This window comes from Pelmatolapia mariae, linkage group LG3_W, assembly GCF_036321145.2.
Source record: "Pelmatolapia mariae isolate MD_Pm_ZW linkage group LG3_W, Pm_UMD_F_2, whole genome shotgun sequence".
NCBI lineage: Eukaryota > Metazoa > Chordata > Actinopteri > Cichliformes > Cichlidae > Pelmatolapia > Pelmatolapia mariae.
Genome location: NC_086229.1, coordinates 64,449,816 through 64,474,325, shown reverse-complemented (window position 1 = coordinate 64,474,325; position 24,510 = coordinate 64,449,816). Strand labels below are relative to the sequence as shown.

General features: G+C 39.3%; 1 long non-coding RNA gene across 1 annotated transcript; it reads right to left on the bottom strand.

Annotated features, from left to right (window-relative positions):
- Window positions 1-15,884: 15,884 nt before the first annotated feature.
- LOC134617818 (uncharacterized) lies at window positions 15,885-24,510 on the bottom strand. The gene is made up of 4 exons (XR_010091702.1): window positions 24,009-24,510; window positions 21,074-21,166; window positions 16,905-16,991; window positions 15,885-15,991 (listed from the first exon to the last, which is right to left on the bottom strand). It is a non-coding gene; the product is annotated as an uncharacterized LOC134617818 (long non-coding RNA).

Below are 24,510 nucleotides of genomic sequence, written 5' to 3'. Positions count from 1 at the left end.
ACGTATTCCTGCGTCTTTTGGGATCTTACAAGGCTTCAAACAATGCGTCGACTATTAAATTCATTTTTGACGATTTTGATAGTCGACGTAATCATGACTAGTTGTGGCAGCCCTATTGAGATGTTTGAAACATTTAGTTTGAAATTACCTGTCACTTCCATCCATCCATTCTCTTTAGCCTATCCTTATCAGGGTCGCAAACGGAGCCTATCCCAGTTATCATAGGATGAAACCTATCACTTAAAAACAAACAAAACAAGAGTTACTCTACAGTAAAGCTTGATAGATGCTGAATTACTGCAACTATAGCTCACTGACTTTTGCAGCATGAACACTGTGGCGGAGGTGTGGTCCCTGGCGTAGCTGCAAGGGAGGGGTGGCGCAGTGAGCTCAAGGAGGTGGTACCGGGAGGCAGGTGAGCCACAGGTGGTGGTGATTGTGTGACGACAGTGTCTTCTTTCTGTTAGTCTATAGTGACAGCAGAGTCGAGCGGGAGGAAGAGCTGGACTGGAACGGACTGTTACCGTGCAGAACTGTCAATAAATACATTTATTATGAGCAGAAATATTGTGTGTGTCACATACTTTACAAACACATAATGGGAATGACAGAAATTCAGAGAGGTCTATACATCCAGGATCAGCTGAGAGGAAAACAACAAACTCCAGCCCAAAGATGATCTGGCTTGACATTAGCTAGAGATTCACATCATAGCCTCATGTGACAAATCAACATCAGTCACATGGGTGTATCAATTAGAGGCTACAGCAACACTCACTTCAAAAAAAAAAAAAAAAAAAAAAGTAAAAAAAGACAGAGAAAGAAAATAGACACATATGAGAAAAGTGACCCCTTGAACCCAAATGAGCTTGATAAGAACTACTTCAAATTGGGAAAACTTTCTTGCTTCATGACCAAAACCTGGAGAGTGGAGTAAGCTCTGCAGCAAATCTGTATTCCTTTAAATGGTGAGCAGTAGCTTTCCATCTGTTTAGACAGCACCCTGGGTGGGAAACACAAGGAAGTGTAGAGATAAGCCCAGGCCTGAAAAAAAAACTTAAACCTGCCTAGCAACAGTCCAGTAAGAAATCTCCCTTAAATCCACTGCTCCAGAATATTCTTGAAGCTGACGCAGCTTTGCTTAGTGCTTTGATGATGCTGGTAATATATCAGGATTGTTCAAAGAATGACTCCAGTCATGGAAAAAGAAACAGAAAAAGTAACAGCGCTATTTTAATGGCGCCCTCTTCCAGCTGTGAACAAATGCAGTGATTCATTTACTCAAACTCATAACAGAAAGAAGGAAAGGCAGTAGCCTATGTTCAGAAGAACTCAAACATTTTACTTAAATAAGAGAAACTGGCTTCTTTTTTCCACTTTAACTGTGTTTACAGGCCATTATTTTCTTTATCTGTCTTACACCTCGACCAAACAACAAATACAAAATTAAAACGTAAGTTAAAAAATCGAACTTTCTCTTCCAGCAAACATTAAAAAATATATATATCTCAGACGTATTCTTACGTCTTTTCTACGATTTGGCGCATCTCAAATAAATGAAAAAAATCCAAAAAGTAGTTATATTAACACTAAAACACACAAGAAAGTAAAATATTCCCTCCAACTGTGTCAAAGAGTAACCTGCACGAATATATCACCCATTGTCATTTATTAGACTCTTGACTGTTGGTTGGGAACATTTCACATATTGCCCAACCTTAGTATATTACAATGGTTGCCAAACTTTTTTTGCTGGGCCCCCCTTTTTTTTTGGAACAAAGATGCCCCCCCCCCCCCCCCCCCCCCCCCCCCCCCCACACACACACACACACACACACCTAATCTCACGGTGTGATTATTTTGTGTATTTGTGTTTTTTCCTGTGTAATTATATTCAACTTTGCTATCAATACATTTCTCAAGAAATGCCTCTCTGTGCAAAATGGGTTCAAACACAACCAACTGTGGGAAACTGTTTGTGCGTGATTTGGGGAGCCCAGTGCGTGCTGCCGACACAGGGGAAACTAATTCTGTTGCAGAGACCTACCTCGGCACTTGTGCCGATGATAAAACACATTGAATTCATTTCATATGATGTGATTTGGTTCAGCTGGATTAACATTAACAATCTTTTAATCCACTGAAGCTCACAGACTTCAGTCAACCTGTCAGATTACAAGACGTCATTTTAAACACTTACTGTTGTTCTGATGGATCTCTGAAACCCTCACACACTCTGATCTGACATTCTGATCATCATGGAAAATTATCCACTGAGAGCAAATTGAAAAAAGACAGAAAAAAAAACTTGACCTTGGTTTGGTCTCTGGCTGCACTAAACAGCCCCAGTGAACAATCTAACCCGTATTTCCTTGTCAGCTGTTTAATACGACACCTTAGACCAGTTTGGCTTCATAGCATCACCTTGGCAACCACATTCCTGGACTGACTCAGCTGACTGGATCTGAGCGTGTATTTGACAAACAAATATAACAAATATAACGAAAGTAGCAGAGAGGCTACAGCAACAGGAAGTTAATTCTCTGGCACAGGTGGATGTGTAGACTTTGTAGACTGTCTGTGTGTAGAGTCGAGATAAATGATGAATGAAGGGTCTCATGACAAAATGATAATAATAAAAGTCAAAGGTGTCTTTATATCCAACAAATATAGACACTAATAAAAGAAGGCAAATAAAAGAAAACCAGTTAATATTAAACACACACATTACAGAAAATGTCAAAGGAATTATTCTAAACTATACTGTTGTTGTGCTTTCAGAGTATAGTGACTGATGTCAAGGTTGCAGGTTTGATTACATCTGGAGACACAAATCACTTTAGGACTGTCAGGAAGGGCACCGGGTGTAAAACTCTGTAAATCAGAATAAGGTGCACTAACTGCTGTGGGGTCATCATGTGACCAGGCGCAGTCAAATGTAACTACTTTCTCTTTTACTCAACAGTGTTGAACCTAACAGTGTTGTTACTTTCATCTGTACAAAGTTTGTGTAAATAAGTTCTCACAGACAGAAAATCTGTGACAGCACCTCCCACCTGACCACTTCAGAATCAGCTGATGATATTTGTACAATCATTTATTAAAGGTTTTTAAAGACTACATATATATGTCTATCATTTTGTGCCCTCATAATTATAGTTCAGGATATACATACATGACATTTTTAGGACTAAAAATCTTTGTTAAACTCTGTTTCCAAGTATTCTGAATGTTGACATTTCCTCTATAAAGATCTGAATCTGTAAAAACAGTTTTGTGGTTGTGAAGTGAGTCACATAAAGAGTGTCACATTTCAGAAAAGCCACAGTTTTGTATATCCTGGTCAGACTGGTTCAGCTGACAGTGTTTGTTTGTTGGTACAGCTGGACTCTGGGTGTGTCAGTGCACATCATCATACGAGCTTCAGTAAAAGTAAATTCATCAAGGACTAAATGATTAATTGGATATTAACCAGATACTGATAATGAAATTTTTGCTTTTTTTACAGTTTATTATTCCTCTACTGAAACACGTCAGCATGATAAGTTAAACGACATCAAGACAAATGTGATGAAACTCAGCAGGAGAGAAGAGACGAGGAGCAAAGTGTGACCAATAGAAGCAACGTCACAAAGTCACATTGTTTCTTTGTGCTTGCACTGAATCAACACTAGAAAATAAACCATTTACAGTTAAACCAGTCCGCAAACACTTGAAATTATAGCAAAACCTGAGGATGCTGAGGGAGCTGCAGCGCCCCCTGATGTGGTTTTCCTCATGTCGAAACCACAACCAACAAACTGACATGACTCAGTTGCACAAAGAAATAATAGTTTTTTCACTCCAATTATATTTCTGATTTCTGATCTGATTTTCTTTCTTCACTTCTGAGTATGAGCTGCTGTAGATATTAGATATAGATATACTATTAAAACAGTTAAATCTGTGTTTGCTAACAGCAGAGCAAAGCTGCTAAAATAACACTTCACATTTTCTTGTTGTTAGACCAACATTTTATAAATAAACGTCCTTTGTTTTGTAGGTCAAGCTGTTCTGTGAGTGTTGTCCAGTGCTGTGTTTGTGTGTATGAAATACAACTATACATTGCAATTATTCTACTTTCCAAAAATATGTGGTATGCTCCTGATAAAATATTGATATGTCAATGATGTTTAAACTACTCTAACTCACTGAATACACCAAAGATATAACCACAATACAAATGTAGACAAAATAAATTATGACTCTTACAATTTACAAGGTTTCATTTGACTTAACACTAAAACCATTCAAATCAGTGAAAGTGGGCATAAGATGTCATCAAATTTTGTTTAATTTTAGTTATATTTTTCTATAATACCAGCACTCATTCACTTAAACAAACAAACAAACAACATTTATTTATAAGCATAATTAAAACAACATGGGTTGAGCCAAAGTGCTGTACATAGTAGAGATAAAATAGATCAGATATGTTGAAGAAAACAGGTTAGAAATGTTCTGTGTGGTGTTGAGGACAAACATATTAATACCCCAAAAGTTAGAAGAAGTAGTCAGTTTGACAATATTGTAATACTTAATTTTAAATGAATAATACATTATTTTTAAGATTTCTTTCTAACACTTATTCCACAGTATCTATTGTCATAGTCAATTGTAACAGAGAGACAACGCTGCCATCATGAGGTCACATTAAAAACACTACACTTGCAGCTATGCAGAGTTGCACTGGAATGGTAGGACTTTTCTACTGGACGCTCAAAGCAATTTATTCAGTACGCCACATTTTCCCATTCACAAGTTTTTGTAACTTTCAGTGTCTGAGAATGTACAGAAAGCAACTTAGTATTCCGCATCTGGGCTGGATCAGACTGGAGCAGCCAGAAATCGGCCCACAAACCATCAAATTATTGTCAGAATACTTTATTAATCTCTAAGGATATTATGTAAAGAATTATTAATTAGTATTAGATAATGTGCTTTACCTTCTGCGCCACAGCCGCAGTATATGATTCAATTTTTGTATTAATATATTAACACAACTCTCCTACATGTTTTTATATATATTCAGCAATAATGTTTCTGCATTAGTAACATTGTTGAAAAGAAATAAAAGTTCAAGTTAAATCCTGCTAAATGGGACACACATAATGTTGCAAATGTCAACCTGCATTGACTTTGAAGGTCAAAGACTTGTGGGTAATCCTCAGAGTGATGGAAGATTCCCACAGAGGCAATGAATGTGTAAATCTTACTACTCTGTAAAATTAATAGGAGTTGAGCTGGCTATTTTTTGCTAAATATTATTTGCTGTGGGTTACTTCTTATTCTTATACTCCTTATGTTGGGTTAGATGTTCATTTTCTTTAAGACTTCTTTACTAGTATCTCCAAAAGTTGATTCTGTCAACACCAGAACATCTGTCTGTCCAATCCAGTGAACTCTTCAGATTTAGGTTCACATTTATCCATTTATATAATATTTTCAGCAATATGTCACACCTACACAGAGGTCTTTTCACAGAACTGAATTAAAACATGACATCTTTGAAGTTTCTGAAACTCTTGTTCAAAATTTGACCCAAACTGGTCCACTGGTGGATATTTAAAGTGAAACTGCTCTGGTGTAACACCCAGTTTCACCAGTAGATGGGAGAAAAGTCATCATGGCCGTTTCAAGCTTCTCTGGCTGTGTCCCAATTCAGGGTATGCACGCTTGAAGTACGCATTTCAAGTGCGAATACGTCACCGTCACGCGACGACGGCTGTCCCAATTCGAAGTGTACTTCAAATGCATACTCCAAATGCGCCGTCGATTTCCCCAAATATCAAGCGTGGTCCGGTGCACGCTTCGTGGTCCCATATATCCCACAATTCATAGCGCAGCGGTGGGTGTGGATAATTTTGCCAAAATACGGCAGAAGGGAGCGGCCGAAGAGTGAACTGGCAAAAGTAAGTACTGAATATTATGTCACTTATTTATGTGCGAATGTTTAATAATGAAGAACATTAAAACATTACTGTTGGCCACATGTCGGTAAAGTTATGTGACATTAGTGATGTTTGTACTTTCAGCGTAAACTTGGTTTTAAAGCCTTTACTTCTATATATATATATATATATATATATGTATATAAATATATATATATATATATATATATATATATATATATATATCTCATAATTGGCCATATTATATTTACATTACCACAGTGAGATGATTTTAGTCTCATGAACAACATTAGCTGATTGTTATTTACTAACTAATATTGAAATGACTGTTCAGTACAGAAATGAAGCCCAACAATCATGTTTTACAGTCCCGTGGTCTCAGCCTCAGATACTCAACTAATCAAAGTGATGTCATGACAAAAATGAAGGACCAACAGAACATTTTTTTCTCCCTCATTTCTGTCAAACAAAGCTGTATGACACGTTTCTCGCGGTTAGTATCATGGTTGCTAGGCAACCTGAACAGCGCGACGAAGGCTAGACCGTCCCATTTCACAAGCCTCTCACTTCCGCACTTCCCGTACTTATAGTACGCACCGTCCGTAGTACGCGTAGTGTGCGTACTTCAAGCGTGCAGACCCTGAATTGGGACACAGCCACTGAGCGTTTTAAGAGGATGAGCTCTGATTCAGGCAGTGTTATATAGAGGGATGTCTGGTTTGAGTCTGATGTTTATCAATTTATATTTTATAAGACACTAAAACACTTCAGTTTTTAGTTTTTAGGTTAAACCACAAACACTAGTCAAACAAAGATGAGGTTAAACCTCATCTATGCTCATATGTTCTTGAATAAGTACAACTGAAAACAATATACAGTACACATCATGTACTAAAGTTTTTCTGTGTGTTTCACCCACTGAATGATCTCCCTGCTTTATTATTTTCATTCTTTGTTTTATTATTCTGGCGGAGAATCCAAATCACCTCTATGAAAACAAGCATAGAACATGCATAAATAAAAAATGAATAAAAGTAAAATTATGGAAGAAATAAAAAAATGAATAAAGTGTGGATGTCCTCAGGTCGGAGCTGCTGGGGGGACCAGACCAGCAGCAGGATGTCAGTGGTTGGACTGGTGGACTACTTCAGTGAAGAGTAGACAACGTCACACACAGTTCAAACAACAGGAAACATGATTACAAGCTTTGTAGTTCAATCAAGACCTCCAATCTCCACCTCTCTGCATCACACACAGTCCCAGTTCAGACTTTACTGGGAACCAGTTCACAGAGCTACTGCTGACACTTTAAATCCTTCTTGAATTTTACTGTAACTTTTTATTTCAAGAAGAGCTACTGTGCTACCTAAAGGGGATCCTTCTATGTATCCTCTCCACTAAATATATTGTCACATCCCCGAGCTGTACCTGGGCCTGTTTGTTCATAACTAGCATCTTCAGTTCTCACGGCACGGTAGGCTGCTGCTGAATCAATGTCTGTAAAATGAATAATATCAATCAATCAATCAATCTTTATTTATAAAGCACTTTTCATACAAAAAAAACTGTAGCACAAAGTGCTTTACTAATAAAATAATAATAAAAGTTATTTGCATTTTTGAAGGTGCATACCTATTATAACATTGCTTCAAAACTATTTTTAATTAATGAAATGCTGGATATTAAAGAGATTAAATGACAAGTTTTTTTTAACCAGCACCTTTTGTACAGTTTTTTATCTCTTGCTCACAAACACAAAGTGAGCACAAAGAACTGGGGAAAAGTGGACGGCCACAAGGCTGCCATCTCATTTCAGTGAGGACTGTGTCTTCACCACAGAGTACAAAGCAGACACTTTTTACATGAACTCTAATATCAGCCAAACTATGCAGACTGTGACGACTAAACTAACTAAACTAGAATCATCACTTTATTAAAAGTAGAATTTAGAAGTATAAATAAACTGGGTCTAAAATGTTGGACTCACATAAATATATAAAAAGGTACATTTAAATGAAAACTGAATAATAATGGAAACAGTTCTTAATGTAGTCAATACTGGCTTTGAATGGCTGGTAATCTGTGTGCAGAGTTAAGAGAAATGCTTTTCCAAATGATGTCTCCATGTTACCTTCCTATTTTTAAATGAACAGCTCTGTGTTGAAACAGCTGCAGCTGAAGTGTTTTCTTTCTATCAGAAACAGGATGCTGGACGACTGCAGAGCTGTTAGCTTCAGTTAACCACAGACCACAAACACACAGTCCAGCTCACAGTGAACAACACTCAGTAAGTACAGTGTGAGACTTTACAGGCAAACAGTTGCATTTGCATTTAATATGAATAAGCAAGTCGACAAGTATGAAGTTGAACTTTTTTTGTTACAATTCACAACTTTTTCACTTCTGGTCATCCCAGACATGGTAAGAGTCAGAAACAGCCTTCATATTAATTCTGAAGTCAGATACTAGGCAGCCATCTTGGTCGTGCTTCTGAGATGGCAGATGTTTATGCAGATATTTTAATACTCCTACTTAAATGAAAGGGAGATTCATGACTTTAAATTTGCAGGAAGAAAAACTGCATGTGTAGAATCATCAGTCAAGTCTGATAAAGTCCCGAAGTTATCTTTCTGCTATGTTATGTCTTATATGTCTTCATCAGAGCATTAAACAAAGAAGAAACGTTTCAGAGTTCAAACATAACCTGAGAAAACCTGCAGTTCCTACAATGTCCACTTGAGGCCCCAAAAGTAAGTCAGTCCTAATAGATACCCATTTTGACATGTCCAACACAGCAGTCAAAGAAAAGATGATAAATACACTGATCAACATGTTTAATACAATAACAAAGAGCTAAAAGCTCAACATGAACTCTCCAAAGAAGAAGGCATTACCTCTGTGTTTTCTAATTGGCTGTTTTTGAAGATTTGATGTTCTGACATCACAGTACATGACATGGGTGATGAGGTCACCTGCTTCTTCTTGATCTGTTAAAATTTTCCAAAAAGAAAAACAATATAAATTAAATATCTAAACAGAGATTAAATTTGGGAAAATTGTTACTTTGATCATATTGAATGTGAACTTTATTCTACTAAACAAACTCAGACATTAAAGATCAGGAAGTCTGAGTCTCACCTTCAAGTTTCCTGTGAACACATCGTCTCACCTGCAGAACCAGTAACACCAGTAGAACCACAACACAGACTGATCCAACACATGACAACACAGAGAGAACAGGAGGAGAGAGAGATGGAGGAAGAGTGATGGAGGTGGAACCAGAAGGAGAGGTGGATATAGGTGGAGATGTGGTGGTGTGTTTGTCTAAAATAAAGCAAACACAGTCATTAAGTTGTCGTCACATTGTGAATGTTGAAAGCTGCAGAAACACAGACAGGTGAGTGTGTCACCTGTGACAGTGATCCAGCTGGATGGAGACTCTCCATGACCGCTGATGTCACACTTGTAGAGGCCTTCATCAGACCTGGAAACATGCTGGATGGTCATGTGACCTGTAGGCTGCTTCCTGATGAGGGAGCCATCTTTATAGAAAGCAGCTGGGAGGTTGGAGGGAGTGGTCTTTGTTTTACAGAGCAGAGTGACGTCATCTCCCTCCATCACAGGGAGGACAGGACTCTGCAGGATCACTGATCCACCTCAACACAGAGACAAACTACAGCATTTCATCCATTTACACACAGCTTCATCAACACTAACTCCACACACTCAGCTTACCAGTGACTGTCAGGTTAACCATGTTACTGATGGGACCCTCTCTGGACTCACACCAGTAAACCCCACTGTCCTGTTTTAAGATGTAGTTGATGTTACAGGAAGAATTAGCTGAACTAACTGGATCCCCCCATTCTGCTCCACACTGAGTCCTCTGTTGTTTGCTTGTGTTTCTCCTCAGAGTCCATCCAGCAGAGCTGTCGTCCTCCTCACAGCTCAGAGACACAAAGTCTCCTTTAAAGAACTGAGAGCTGCTGGGACTCACAGTCAGACGAGCTGTGAGGGTTAAAATGAAAAACAATCAATTCAGTTCAATAAAACTTTATTGATCCCGAAGGTTGACCCCGAAGGAAATTGGGTTAAGGCTGCCGACCTTTTGTCAGCGCCATCTTACCCTTCCCACCATGCATACATTACACAACATCACATGGGGAAGACAGGTCAGAGAGGTATAACAATGGGAAATGCACAAAATGAGGAAAATGAAGAGAAAACAGAAGTGCCCCCAGACTGAGCTCCAACAGGGAGATCAGTTTGAGAACACAAAAAAACACCTGAGCACATAGAATACGAATCATCACATCTTACAATGTAGAAGACATAAGCTTCGAAGGCATTTGGAGGGTGGTGAGTGTAGGTCTGTCAGTGAACATGTGTATCTGTGCGTTTGTGTTTGTGTTCATCTGAGAGAAAGTGTCACTTCACTCGGTTAGGCAAAAGTCAACAATCTACGGTCGATGCGGGTGACCTTGAATGAGGAGGGAGAGAGTCACAACACAGTCTTGATATCCAAGAGAGAATTGTTATCCCCGTCAGCTTTTGCCTTGAGGATCCAGCTGGCGCCAGGGGGGCCGCATGAGATGAAGATGGTAGTTGTTTTGCTTAGTGCGAACAAACTGCTTCCAAATTTACATTAGGTCTAATGTCCCTCACTGGTCACCAGGTCTCTCAATTCCCGTTGTTCTTCTCCAAGATCTTATCCATATTGCGTTAAAAAACAAACAAACAGTCTGAGTACTCACAGCCCTGCCCATTGTCTATCATGTCGGCCAGCCTTGTGGGATTTTGAACAGCTGTAGCCGCTTCTTGTTCTTTGATAAGTCAGGTCCGAGCCAGCTCCAATCAGCCAGAACTCTGTTATCATGGTTCCGAATTGGTAGATGTCGTTCAAAGTCCTCCATCAAGAGCCAGACACACGACACAACCAACCGATCCGGCAGCAAACGTCTCCAAGACAATCAGGCTCTCCCAAGCCCAGGAGAGTGTCATATTCATTAAGGGACCAGTTGATCAAATCCATAATTCTTCTTTAGGTTTAGAGGACAAGTTTGGGAGAGTCTCTTAGGGTTAGAGAATAAGCGACTATAGACTATAGAAAAGACATGAGAAGCCAAGCAGGAAAGATTAGGGAGAGGGAGAGAGAGCTCCTTCAAATCTGATGATCTGTTAGATTTTGGTCAAAAAGCATCTGCAAACATGAACCCAATCAGGTCATATCATTGAGCATTTCTCAGGTTTAAACTGTGACAGAAGAAGGTTACTGACCTTGGTTTGTTGTGCAGCTCAGCAGTGAGATCAGAGCTAAAGAGAAATGACACTCATGTTGATTTGAGGTGAACATAAAGAACAACTCCACACGAACAGCTGACAAACACACAAACTCATCTCTCTCTGGTATACCTGCCCATTTTCAGGTAAAAAAAAAACAGTTGGTAGAAGAGCAAGTCTTCAAACAACTTTTTATCTAATAAGCTGCACTTACATGATCATGCGCAAAATATCCACTGCATTTAAATAAGACAGTAAAGTCATGTGTCCACTGTGCAGCTGTGTTGATATAATGAGTGAATGATTTGAGCTTTTCACTGCCTGCTGTGTTTCCTCGACTCCTGAGCAAAGATAAAGAGTCAGTTCAGACCTGCAGTTGGTCCTCGTGGTGTTTTGAACTTGAATTCAGCCTGATTTGTTTTTCATGTCTTCTCCTCCATCATCAGTTATCAGGAGAGCAGACAGTCAAAGTACAAGAATTCAAACAAACACAGAGATTCTACTTACAGAGCAGACACAGCACAGATGTTTCCTTCATCGTCCTTCTCACTCATTTGAGCTTTTTTTCATTTCTCTCACTGACACCAAGTAAAGCCCGCCCTCTTCCTCTGAGCACCAGCTTTTCTATTGGTTCAAATAGAGTGGTGGGGTTGTACTGTTTACTTTGTCTAAAGATAAGTGTTATAAAATATATTTTTTTAACTGTAACGATAGTCGTACTACAGTGGGCTTAAAAAAACTGTGAAAACAGTGTTACTTAAATTGGCTACACAAACAAAAAGAACATAGAATAAATGTCATATCTCTATTATTATTCTCATTTATCACTTCCCACACATGAAGAAAGAAATCATTAAAATCTAATGTCCTCTGCTCTGTGATCTGTAGTTTGGTTGATGAACAAATTCATGTCCATATAGTTGACGTCCCCCTCAGTGAGAGAGGCAGATATGAGCTGAAACACAGGAATCAAACCAGGGACGCTGCTGTTATGGAGCTGAACTGGAACCATTCAGACACTGAGGCCCTCTGAACACATTTTAATTACAGCTGTGCAGAGACACACTGATGACTGACTGGAACTCTATGATTCACATTTTACATTAACACCATCCTCACACATGGTTCATATATGGCCACTAGAGGGAGATGTTGGTATTCAAATGCCACAACATTATGCTTTTTACGTTTGTTGTTAAAAAAAAACCAACCTAAAACTAAAAGCTGTTCATTGGAAGTTTCTTGTAGAGTTTTAGGCCTTTCTGATTGTAATGTAACAGAAGAACATTTTTGTATTAAAAACAAACAAACAAACAAACAAATAAAACAACAAAACAATTCAATTAATCTCCTGACAACCAAGGAAGAAATCTTTTTTTTTTTTTTTTTTTTTAAGTTTCTTCTCCTTTGGAGCTAAAAGAGGCCATACAAACACAGAAACTCAGAAATCGATGGAAAGCCCAGGAATTACTTCCATTTAGTACATCAGGACTTAGTTGGATCACTTAAATAAGTAAAAAGATATCCATGACTGTCCATGACAGAGGATATACTCTACCAATCAGGTATGGACACACCTTTTCATTTAATGTTTTTTCTTAATTTTTATGACTATTTACATTGTAAAGTCTCATTGAAGGCATCAAAACTATGAATGAAAATATATGAAATTATGTAGTGAACAAAATAACTCAAAAAGTTCTACATTTTAGATTCTTTAAAACAGCCACCCTTTGCTTTGAATACTGCTTTGAAGGAGTTCCCAGAGATGCTGAGCGCTTGTTGAGTCTTTTGCCTTCACTCTGTGGTCCAGCTCATCCCAAACCATCTCCATTGGGTTTAGGTCAGATGACAGTGGAGGCCAGTGTCGGTTGCAGTTTCTCACAACTGAGATGACAGACCTTGCCGACTGTACATTAAATACACAAATATCACATTGGGGAGACAGGTCAGGGTATGTAGCAAAAAGGTAAAACAGTGAAATGTGTAATTCAGAAGGGCAATCCAGGAAAAAAAAAAGAAATTCTGCTCATACTGGTCCCCAAGAGGGAGTCAGTATGAGAAGAAAACAAAAACTCCATAGCACATAAAGAAAGCACAGATATCATAACACCATAACACAATAAAACACAGACAAGCAACATGGGAGAATATTCCAGAGTGCACAGCTGCATCTGGGACACTGCAGTCTCAAGCATTCAGCTCTTCAAGCGTTCAGCTGGCGCCGTCGGGGTGGGGCTCTAGCCAGCTCTGATCAGCAAGAATCCCGTTCCCATGATTCCAAATAGGTAGATGTCTTCAATGTCCTCAATAGACAGTCCTGCTAGACATACGACATGCCACTTCTGCCACCTGTCCATCGTGTATCCGGCAGGGATCGTCCCTCCAGGACACTCAGGCTCTCCCAAACCCAGGCTTCTTGTTGAGAAGAGGGTGTCAATTGCATTCAGGCACCAGTTGATCAAATCCATAATTCTTTAGGTTTAGAGAACAATAGCAATAATGAGAGACTCTCTCAGAGTTAGACTCAGATGAGACCAGACAAGGACACAGAAGCAGCAAGCAGGGAAGATAAGGATGCTCCAATGGATGCTCTCTGATACATCCAGCGGATTGTGAATGTGTGTATAAATATTGGTTAGCACGCGAAAAAGTGCTTGTGTGAATGGGTGAATGAACAAGTTGTGTAAAGCACTTTGAGTGCTCAGATAGAGTAGAAAAGAACCAGTCCATTTACCATTTAGCATAAGGGGAAGGAGAGGGTGAAAGATGCGTCCGCCTCCTCTGAGAGCCAAAAGAAGAATATAGTGATGTGTCTGCTACTGGAACTCTGTGTGGCACTTATCTGGGCTCTAATCTGAGGTGCTTTTAACTTGCGATTTCTTGCTATTGACTTGGGTGAATTTATCCACAGCAGCAGAGGTGACTCTTTGTCTTCCTTTCCTGGGGCGGTGCTCATGTAAGACAGTTACATCGTAGTGCTTCAAAGTTTTTGCGAGTGCATGTTCAAATTTTAGCTATTGACTGACCTTCAGTTCAAGTAATGGACTGTGGTTTCTCTTTACTTAGCTGATTGGTTCTTACCATACTATGAATTCTAATAGTTGTCAAATAGGGCTGTCAGCTGTGTACCAACCTGACTTCTATACAACACAACTGATGGGCACAACCCCATTAAGAAAGCAAGAAATTCCACAAATGAAGCCTGACAAGGCACACCTGTGAAGTGAAAACCATTTCAGGCAACTACATCATGAAGCTCATTGAGAGAGGCCAAGCTGGTTCTCAGGAAGCTAGGATAACACTGGTGATGATAAATTAACATGAATGTTGCTCTTTTTTTTCAATTAACAGAATTTATGGCCTTGTCAGTTCTGTTTATTCCACCTCATTGCTGTTCAGCATTTGAGTAAAATGTCATCTAAACCTATAGCAAATTGCTGATGGTCTATTGGTTGATGTCAACTTGTTTAACAGCTGCCATAAAGCAGCAGCTCTGTTGTAATAACCTGTTTGACCAAAAGGTCGCAGTAGACTTTAAATTAGGATTCATGGTTGTTTAAAGCTTCTCTGTGCTGGTTGTGTGTATGTGGTAGCTTACAGGTGGTAGAGCAGATCAGCTACTGATTGGAAGTTTGGTGGTTCGATTTCTGGCTCCCCCCGTCTGCATGACAAATATCCTTGGGCAACAAAGTATCCCCAACTTGCCCTCTGATATGTTCATCAGAGTGTGAATGTTTATTAGTTGAAATTCAGTTTAGAAGTGCTTGTATTAGTGGGTGTGAATGGGTGAATGAGGCATGTTGTATACAGCTCTTTGAGTACTCTGGGAGAGTAGAAAGGACTATATAAGAATCAGTCCATTTACCATTTGGTTCAGGAGATGAACTCTTGGTCACATGTTCATATGTTTGTTATTTATCACCAATTACTCACCTGTCCTTGTCTGAATGTTTTTGCTAAAGCAATGAAAAGTATTCATAATTTTTATGAAGTTCACATTTTTTTAAATTTATATTAATTACAAAATTATGGACAGATGCAAGGATTCCCTTTAAGGAAGCTGCTGAAAGAATTCTCTTGTGTTTCTTTTTTTCGCCTAAAAGTAAGAAAAATGAAAGTAGTTATTTGAAATTACTTTTTGCCTTATCAGCCAATTTCTGTGTGACTGAGGAAACACAGGCATCAAATCTCTTCACACACTCTCAGTACTAACCCTTTCTTTGCAGGTTACATTCACTGAATGTTGCTGCTGTTCCGGTTTAATGCTTGTTCTTTGTTTTCTGCAGAGGAATGAGGCATGCAGTGGTTAGCCACAACCAAACTGGAAGAAGTCAAATTTTCCATCTGCACCTTGGTGAAACCCACAGAACCACACGAGGAAAAGAAATGAGAACGAAGGTTTATTAATCTGACAGAAACTAGATCACTACCATGGGAACAATAGCACCATTACTATTGCTTAAAAACATATAAACCTATTAATATTATCATTGTTGATTTTAAGTACATATAAAGTATAAGTATATACAAACATCCAGTTAAAATAGGATGTGTGTTTTTTTTGTGAAGCACATTAGGGCTACATAATTGAATAAAAGATATATAATACATTATACATATACTTCTTTGTAACATTTGATTGTCCTCTAGTCTGAGGTGCTGGGGGGACCAGTTAGAGACCAGCAGCTGGACGTCAGTGGTTGGACTGGTGGACTACTTCAGTGAAGAGTAGACGACACCTGGCTCTGGTTTTACGTCTGAACACAAACACACACAGTTCAAACAACAGGAAACCTGATTACAAGCTTTGCAGTTCAATCAAGACCTCCAATCTCCACCTCTCTGCATCACACACAGCCTCAGTTCAGTCTTTACTGGGGACCAGCTCAGATACAAATCACAGAGCTTCCATAGTGTCTACACTTAATTTGCTTAAATGAATTTCACACTCAACTCAAACCTGAAACAGAGATCTTTAGCAATTAGCTAGTCATGTGCATAAAATGGCGTTAAAAATAGATATAATTGATACTTCTAGCTTCTCGCTTTTTCTGTTTTTGTTCACTTGGTGAGCAGTCGGTGAGGCTTGAGACTGTAATGGTGGACATTGGTGTAGCAGTGAAATGAGATGTGGGTGTTTAACGTTTGACCAAGTGACTTGTAAACAGAAAATAATAGAGGACCTAAAATTGAACCTTGTGGTACACCACAAGTAATGTGAGCCGCAGATGGTGAGATGATGACCACAATAGTTCCTTGTAGGAGTTGTGAATGAATGAATTGTGGGGGTGTTTATGTCAGTGTATGAACTTTTAACTGATTATTTGAAATTAATGTTTGATTGTGGAACAAGTAGTAAGCAGACATTGGACTTCTTTTATTTATTCATTTATGACTAAAAAATGTATTTACCAAATAAAAACTGACAGCTTTGAGTTATCTTTAAACAAAATGGGAGATATATCTCAAGACAAATGTGAAACTCTTATATTTCATGTTTTAACTTTCAACAAATTGTTTAAAATAATAGAAGAAAAGTCACTTTTCTGAGAGATGAAAAGTTTGACATCCTGATTTAAGTTGAGATTAGCTTAGCAAAAACTGAAAACAGTCTGGAAATATACAGCTCACTTGGCTGTGTCCAAAGTTAAAGGTAAAGAGCAGCTGTACCTCTGGTCCTCTTTGGTGTGACGGCTATTTCTCCATAATTGATGGTTTCTGTTCTCTTTGCTGTGTAGACAGCAGCTGAATCACTTTCTGAAACATACAGAAATAATTGCATGTACAATGGTGCTGTTTTAGTATTACACTACAGCTGTGGCAGCACATTGTTATTTTGGTTTATTCAGATATTAAGTGTTAACCTTTATACACAGGTGTGGGTTTTCACTGTTTTTTTTTCCATCTCCGCTGAAAAACATTTGACCAGAATGAACCGGTGGGTGTTTCTGTGAACATGGCAGGCAGACGACCACAAAAATGCCATCTTCTTTTAATGCAGACTGAGACGCTTCACCACAGAGCACAAAGCAAACTCGTTCTCACAACATGATCACTTCTGTTAGCCAAACCAGGACACACTGTGGTGAGAGGTCTCATCGCTGTAAGACTACAGTTAACCGGTGTCAACAACAGGAAGTTGCTTCTGTGGTTTCGCATTCAGAAAGAAGTCAAAATAATTCATTGTATCAAAGTGGGTTAAGTGTCAAGAGTTTGTCTCCTTAGACATCTCAAGACATTTAATTATTCCTGCTAACAAGTTGTCTACTAAGTTACAATCAACACTGCTGTGGTATTTAACACTTATAGTCCTGCCAAAAACTCACAACACACCTGAAATTTTGTGCAGGTAAGGTGGACTTGAAGCTGAGAGTACACCATTAGTCACTGCCAAATGTGGTCCCAAAACCCATAGACCTGCCACATGTGAACCAAACAATTCTGAGATATTTGATTCCTCCTAAAACATCACTGACAGCTGAACTGATGAACATGGTCATGAACACATGCTGTAATCAGTTTTAATCGTTCACAATCATTGTGGCACAAGCACTCAGCACAACAATGAACAGGTGATGCCTTCAGTATTTTATATAACAGTAGATTAGCTGACAATACCCACGCATACAGACCCTTTCCAAAAAATTAGAATATCATTTATCATATGTCATTTATTTCCATGGTTCCATTCAAAACATTAAACCTTCATAGACTATAGATTCAGTGCCCACAACTTAAACAATTTCAAGTACTTAGTTGTTTATTTGTACATAATTTGGGATTCCAGCTCATGAAACCCACAAAAACAGGATTTCAAAAATTAGAATACTGTGAAGACATCAGCCCAAATTTTACAGGGCATAGATGTTTTAAACTGAGTGTCACACACACAACTCATCTACTAAACTCAAAGCACCTACACAGGTTTTCCCATGTGTCATTGAATTGTCTTACTTTGATCCAGTTGTCTCAGTTAGGTTCAATATGGGGAAGACTGCAGACTTGAGAACTGGCCAGAAGAGCATCATTGGTACCCTCCACATGTGGATGGGTAAGCCAAAAAAGTTCATAGCTAGGGAGGCTGGCTGTTGACAGAGTGCTGTGTCCAAGCATATCAATGGAAAGTCTAGTGGAAGGGCAAAATGTGGCAGGAGAAGATGCACCAGCAGAAGAGATGACCGTGGCCTTCGGCGGATTATCAAACAGAAGATTCAAGAATCTGACAGAGATCCAGAAAGAGTGGAATGGGGCAGGAGTCAAAGCTTCAAAACCATTTCTGAGCCTGAGCCAACGTCGGATGCTACTCAACTGGGCCAAGGAGAAGATGGACTGGGCTGTTGGCCAGGGGTCAAGGGTCCTCTTTTCCAATGAAAATAAAGTGTGCCTTTCATTCAGAAATCAAGGTCCAAGTTTTTGAAGGAAGATGGGTGAATATCCACAGTCAGCCATGATTTGGAATGCAATGTCTGGTGCAGGCGTTGGTAAACTCTGCTTTCTTAAATCTGAGGCCAGAGCAACAGTCTACCAGAATGTTTTAGAGGACTTCATGATTCCTTCTGAAGAGGATCTGTATGGAGATGCAGATTTCATCTTCCAGCACAACCTGGCCCCTGCCCATACCACGAGAATAAACAAAACCTGGTTTGACTGCCATGCCACCATAGTGCTTGACTGGCCAGCCAACTCACCGGACGTAAACCCCATTGAGAATCTATGGGGTATCAAGAGGAAATGAGGTCCACCAGACCCAAAACAAAGAAGAGCTGACAGCAAACACCAAAGAAACCATGGCTTCCATAACTCTTAGGCAATGCCACTCAAAGCCACGGCACATCGAGGCATTGATTAAGGCAAAGGGTTTCCCAAACAAGTATTGAAGATTGACATATCATTGTGAAATTACCACATTCTGATTGATTTGATCCTAATTTCTTTTTTTTCCCTGCAAAAACTGAAACATAAATTGTCTTCACAGTATTCTAATTTTTTGAAATCCTGTTTTTGTGGGTTTTATGAGCTGGAAGCCCAAATTCTGTACAAATAAACAACTAAGTACTTGAAATCATTTAAATTGTGGGCCCTGGATCTACAATCTATGGAAGTTTAACGTTTTGAATGGAATTATGGAAATGAATAAACTTTTCCATGGTATTTAAATTTTTTGGAAAGGGTCTGTATATGGGCTGATGGGGACACACGTGAAGGATGTTTTATGTAAAATAGGATGTTTTACCACTGGGCCCGGTGCGGACTTTATCTTCTACATCTGCTCCAGTTGTGTTTTGAGCCCTTGGTATGTCTCTATTTTCTTTTGGTCCTTCTTCGTGATGTTGCTATGCTTCATCTCCTGCTTTGCGTTTGTGGAGGTGCCCTGTGCTAGCAGTGTCCAAGCATTGTTTTCATTTTATTTTTCTCCCTTCTTATACCCCTGCAATGGCTCTCATCTAAATGTCCACTGAGCTGTGAGCCAGGGGTCGGTAATGCGCCTTAACATTGATTGCCAACCAAGAAGAAGAAGAAGTTGTGAGCCAGGAAGGAGGGGGTTAGTGAGTCCTGAGTGATTTGCTTACCCTACGATTCAGCACAGGAAAGGAGGGGGTGAGTAGCTCAAATGTGCTGTTAGCATGTTAGCAGAGTTATGCTACTGTGAACCAAGGAGCTATTGTCTTGATATGAGCTTCTACTCAGGGTTTTTTCTTCCAGTTCAGAGCAGAAATTTTTTTGTTAAGATACTGGATGTTGTGTTTTTCTCCACAATTATAATTATGAGCTAGATATATTTCTACTAATGAAATTAGTTTGCTAACAGCAACAGGGATGAGTCAGCGAGTCAGTTGCACTTGTGAATCATGATTCATGAGTCAGTAAAGTGATTCTCAAGTATTGAACAATTTGTTCATGATTCGCGCATCACTACTGAGAGGAGCTTCCATGTTTCTCAAGCTTCTGGGTGTTGTGCATCTGTCTCTGTGTTTTTTGTTCAGGTTTTTGAACAATGGACTTCCTCTATCTGCTCAAAAGTAGAATGAACGAAGAGTATCCTAGAGTTAGGATGTAGAGTGTGGTTAAATTGTAGTCACCTAAAAGTCTGCGTTATGTAGCCTGTTAATAAAATGAACTCATAAAGCACCTTCTTGCTCTGGGCTATTTGGACTCTTAAAAAACACTATCCCCAATAGCACACTGTTCCCAGCCACCCACCAATGCGAGCCATGGTCTGAGTAACCCTCAACACTCAGGCCACTCACAAACTAACTCTAGTCAGAACCAGTTCTTTGCACTACTTTCAAGCACTTTGCAACCTGTTCTATATTGTATGCCTTTATGTTGGTTTCTATACATTTCTCCTGTTTGTCATTTATTCCTGCTGTCCTACTGTTTAAATTTAATGTCTGCAGAATTTGTGTGGAGCACCCATAATCTTGTTGAACATATATAGTGACAATAAAGGGCCATTCTTTTTCTTCTTTTTAGTCACAGTCACAGCTGTAGGTTGCTGCCTCTGAGACTTGGACCCTGAAATGGTAGGGAATGAATAAATGCAAACAAATGGCTGATGATCTTGTCAAAACAAACTCATTATTTGCATGAACAACTTGTTATCTTAGAACAAAATAATTATCTTGTTAATTTCAAGTTCTAAAATTATGGGGATGTAGCCAATAAAGTCTGATAACCAATAAAAATCACAAGATTCCCATCAGCTTCATGCTTTTTAGGAAATGTTAGCATGCTACCCACATTGTAAACATAATTAACGAACCTACTAACCCAGACGTAAACCAAAGTTTCGGGCTGCAGAAATAGACCATGATGAAGATGAAGAAAAGCAGCTTTACCTCTCATATTTGAATTTTCTTGTTTCTTGTTGATGATGATTTGCCCATAAGTGACCTCATCTGTTGTCACTGCTGAGTGGTCTTCAGCACTCTCTGCAGAATGAAACACATATGGAAGACATCCCTGTAGGTCATACATTTAATAGCAGAGCTGATTGGACTTTTGCTGCTGCAGAATTTTTTTTTATGAAAAAGCCTTTGGATCTTCAATAATTAACTGACAATGGCATTTATATAGAAAACATGGCAACTCATGACAAGGATACTTGTATTGGATCAACATATCAGATGGTCACAAACCACAAAATAATTAACTTTATATGATGTGTATTTCTTAGCTTCAACACTAATGTTTATACTGGAACTATTCTGACTGATCAAAGAGCAGTGTTAGGTAGGGCTGCCACAAACGATTATTTTGATAGTCGACTAGTCACCGATTATTTTTGCGATTAGTCGTCTAATCAGATCATGCCTCGATTGGACGTAAAACGTACAGCTTATTGCACCAGCATGCATCTGCTCTTATATAACTATCATTAGCTTACAGCTTTAAGTGTTTAAGGTATGTGCTAACTAAAAATAAAGACAAGATGATAGTTTATTAAATTTTAATGAAATTTGCAGATTGTTTCAGTGAAGTTTAATAAACTCCTTGCTATCTAAAATATAACAGGCCACCGGAGTATATTCTCGAGCATCTCACACTTCTGATAATCAGTTGTCTGCTTGATGTTTATTCAGCTGTGTAAAAACTATAACTTTAATCTCAGCCAAACCGATTTACTCAGGAACAAATAAAGTACTGAAAAAAGCCAAACAATAACATTTTTAAGTTATCTAAGCGACTTATAGATCATGTTTAACCTGAGCAGCAAAAGACGGCGGTGGGTTTGAAAACGATTTGCCGGGAGTCCCGCTTTCTCACTGGCTCTAGTGAGCCATGCCCCCGGCTAGCTATCGAGCTAGTGGGTAACAGACGTCTCCGAAAACGTCGGAGCGCTTTTGAAAATATGTGGTGTCTTGATAAACTAAGCAGATACTTGAGGTTTACACGGTTACATTATCGCCTGAAAATGTGTTAAACGTTTATTTTGTAACCCAGAAAGAATAATAAGAGTAATATTAAAACTAACTAGCTGCCGCCATTGTTGGAAACTGAGCTGGGCTGCGCTATGAATTCTGGGAGAGAGAGCTACTTCTTTTTCTTCGGGGTTTAATGGCAGCTGGCATCCTTGTACATGCAGTGCTGCCATCTTCTGTTTCAGTCCGTTATTGCACTCTTAAATCCTACTACTTATTCCTGCGTCTTTTGTGATCTTACAAAGCTTCAAACGACGCGTCGACTATTAAGTCAGTCGTCGACGATTTTGATAGTCGACGTAATCATGACTAGTCGACTAATCGTGGCAGCCCTAGTGTTGGGTGTAACGCGTTACTTAGTAACGCATTACTGTAATTAAATTACTTTTTCACTGAAAAAGTAGAGTAACTGATTACTGTTCATTTTTAGGTATTTTAATTACAGTTACAATGTACTTGCGATACATTGTGAAATAATTAAACTCGCTGAATATCATTATTTAATTTCAATAATTTATCTTCTAAAGGTAAAAGTAAACTCTGCTGCTCTCGGTTGAAGTGAGTGGCTGTTTTATTAAGTGGACATAATAATCCCGTCTCTTCACTTTTCCGAAACAAACACACAAGAATATTACAGTAATATGTAAGCTATGTCCTGGGGGGGAAAAAACCAATCGGCCACTGTTAATAGCACGAGTAATCTACTGAAGCGCCTGACACGAGAGCATAGACCCGGGGTAGGCAACTCCAGGCCTCGAGTGCCGGTGTCCTGCAGGTTTTAGATCTTACCCTGGGTCAACACAATTGGATCAAATGATTAGTTCGTTACCAGTTCTCTGGAGAACTTCAAGACATGTTGAAGAGGTAACTTAGCCATTTGAATCAGCTGTGTTGGATCAAGGACACATTTAAAACCTGCAGGACACCGGCACTCGAGGCCTGGAGTTGCCTACCCCTGGCATAGACGAACACTACTGAGTGATCCTTGTTCATCATCCATGGATAGCACCATGGCAACTCCTGCTAAGCAGGCAATACTTGATTTTACATCAACAGCACAGAAAATGTATGAAGGTGAGCTTAAAAAATGATTGCAGGCTACATTGTGAAAGAGATGCCACTGTAGTGTACTGTACTGTTTCTATTGTTTGTCCACTCAAGGTTTATAGGGATCTTAAGAATTACTTATTAAGTAATTAAGTTACTTTTCAGACACAGTAATTAGTTAAGTATTTTAAATACAATATTGATCAAGTAATTAGTAATGAATTACTTTTTTAGAGTAACTTACCCAACACTGTCAAATAGGGTATACATTGTTCTGGGTTGATGGCCAATCTTTCTGCGAAACTCTCCTCATTTCTCCTGGCAACTTACTCAGAAGTCACTCCTCATGTGACACATATTTAAACTCAGTTACACTTTCTGGGCAAAAAGTGTTGAGGAGCAACGAGAGACCTGATTTGTAAAGCACATCTGTTAAATGCTCCAGTGCCTCCTTAATGGATGTCTGTTGAAGCCACCACATTAGCAAGATGTGTTTATTCCAGTTTTAGGTGATCCATCAGTATTAGATGTCTAAATAACTCTGAAGCACCGGGAACCAGAAGGTTATCAATACCCATCTTAAGTCTGTGACTAAAGATGCAAGTGAATTTACCAAAGTCTGCTATTCTTGGTGTAGGACACCAGTAAATATGTTATTGAACTTCTAGAAGTGTGTGTGTGATTGTGACCTACTAAAGCCTCTAGGAATGTGAATGCTGAGCAACAATCATGATCGGGTCTGGGTGGTTCAATCTGTGGCCGCTGGTGCCAGAAGAGAAGTGGGTAGGAGAAGTAAGAGTCTCACCTTCAGGTTTCCTGTGAACTGATCGTCTCACCAGCAGAACTAGTAACACAAGACACACTGATCCAACACATGAAAACACAGAGAGAACAGCAGGAGAGGATGATGGACGAAGAGTGATGGAAGTGGAATCAGGAGGGGGTGTAGATGTAGGTGGAGGTGTGGTGGTGTGTTTGTCTAAAATAAAGCAAACACAGTCATTAAGTTGTCGTCACATTGTGAATGTTGAAAGCTGCAGAAACACAGACAGGTGAGTGTGTCACCTGTGACAGTGATCCAGCTGGATGGAGACTCTCCATGACCGCTGATGTCACACTTGTAGAGGCCTTCATCAGACCTGGAAACATGCTGGATGGTCATGTGACCTGTAGGCTGCTTCCTGATGAGGGAGCCATCTTTATAGAAAGCAGCTGGGAGGTTGGAGGGAGTGGTCTTTGTTTTACAGAGCAGAGTGACGTCATCTCCCTCCATCACAGGGAGGACAGGACTCTGCAGGATCACTGAT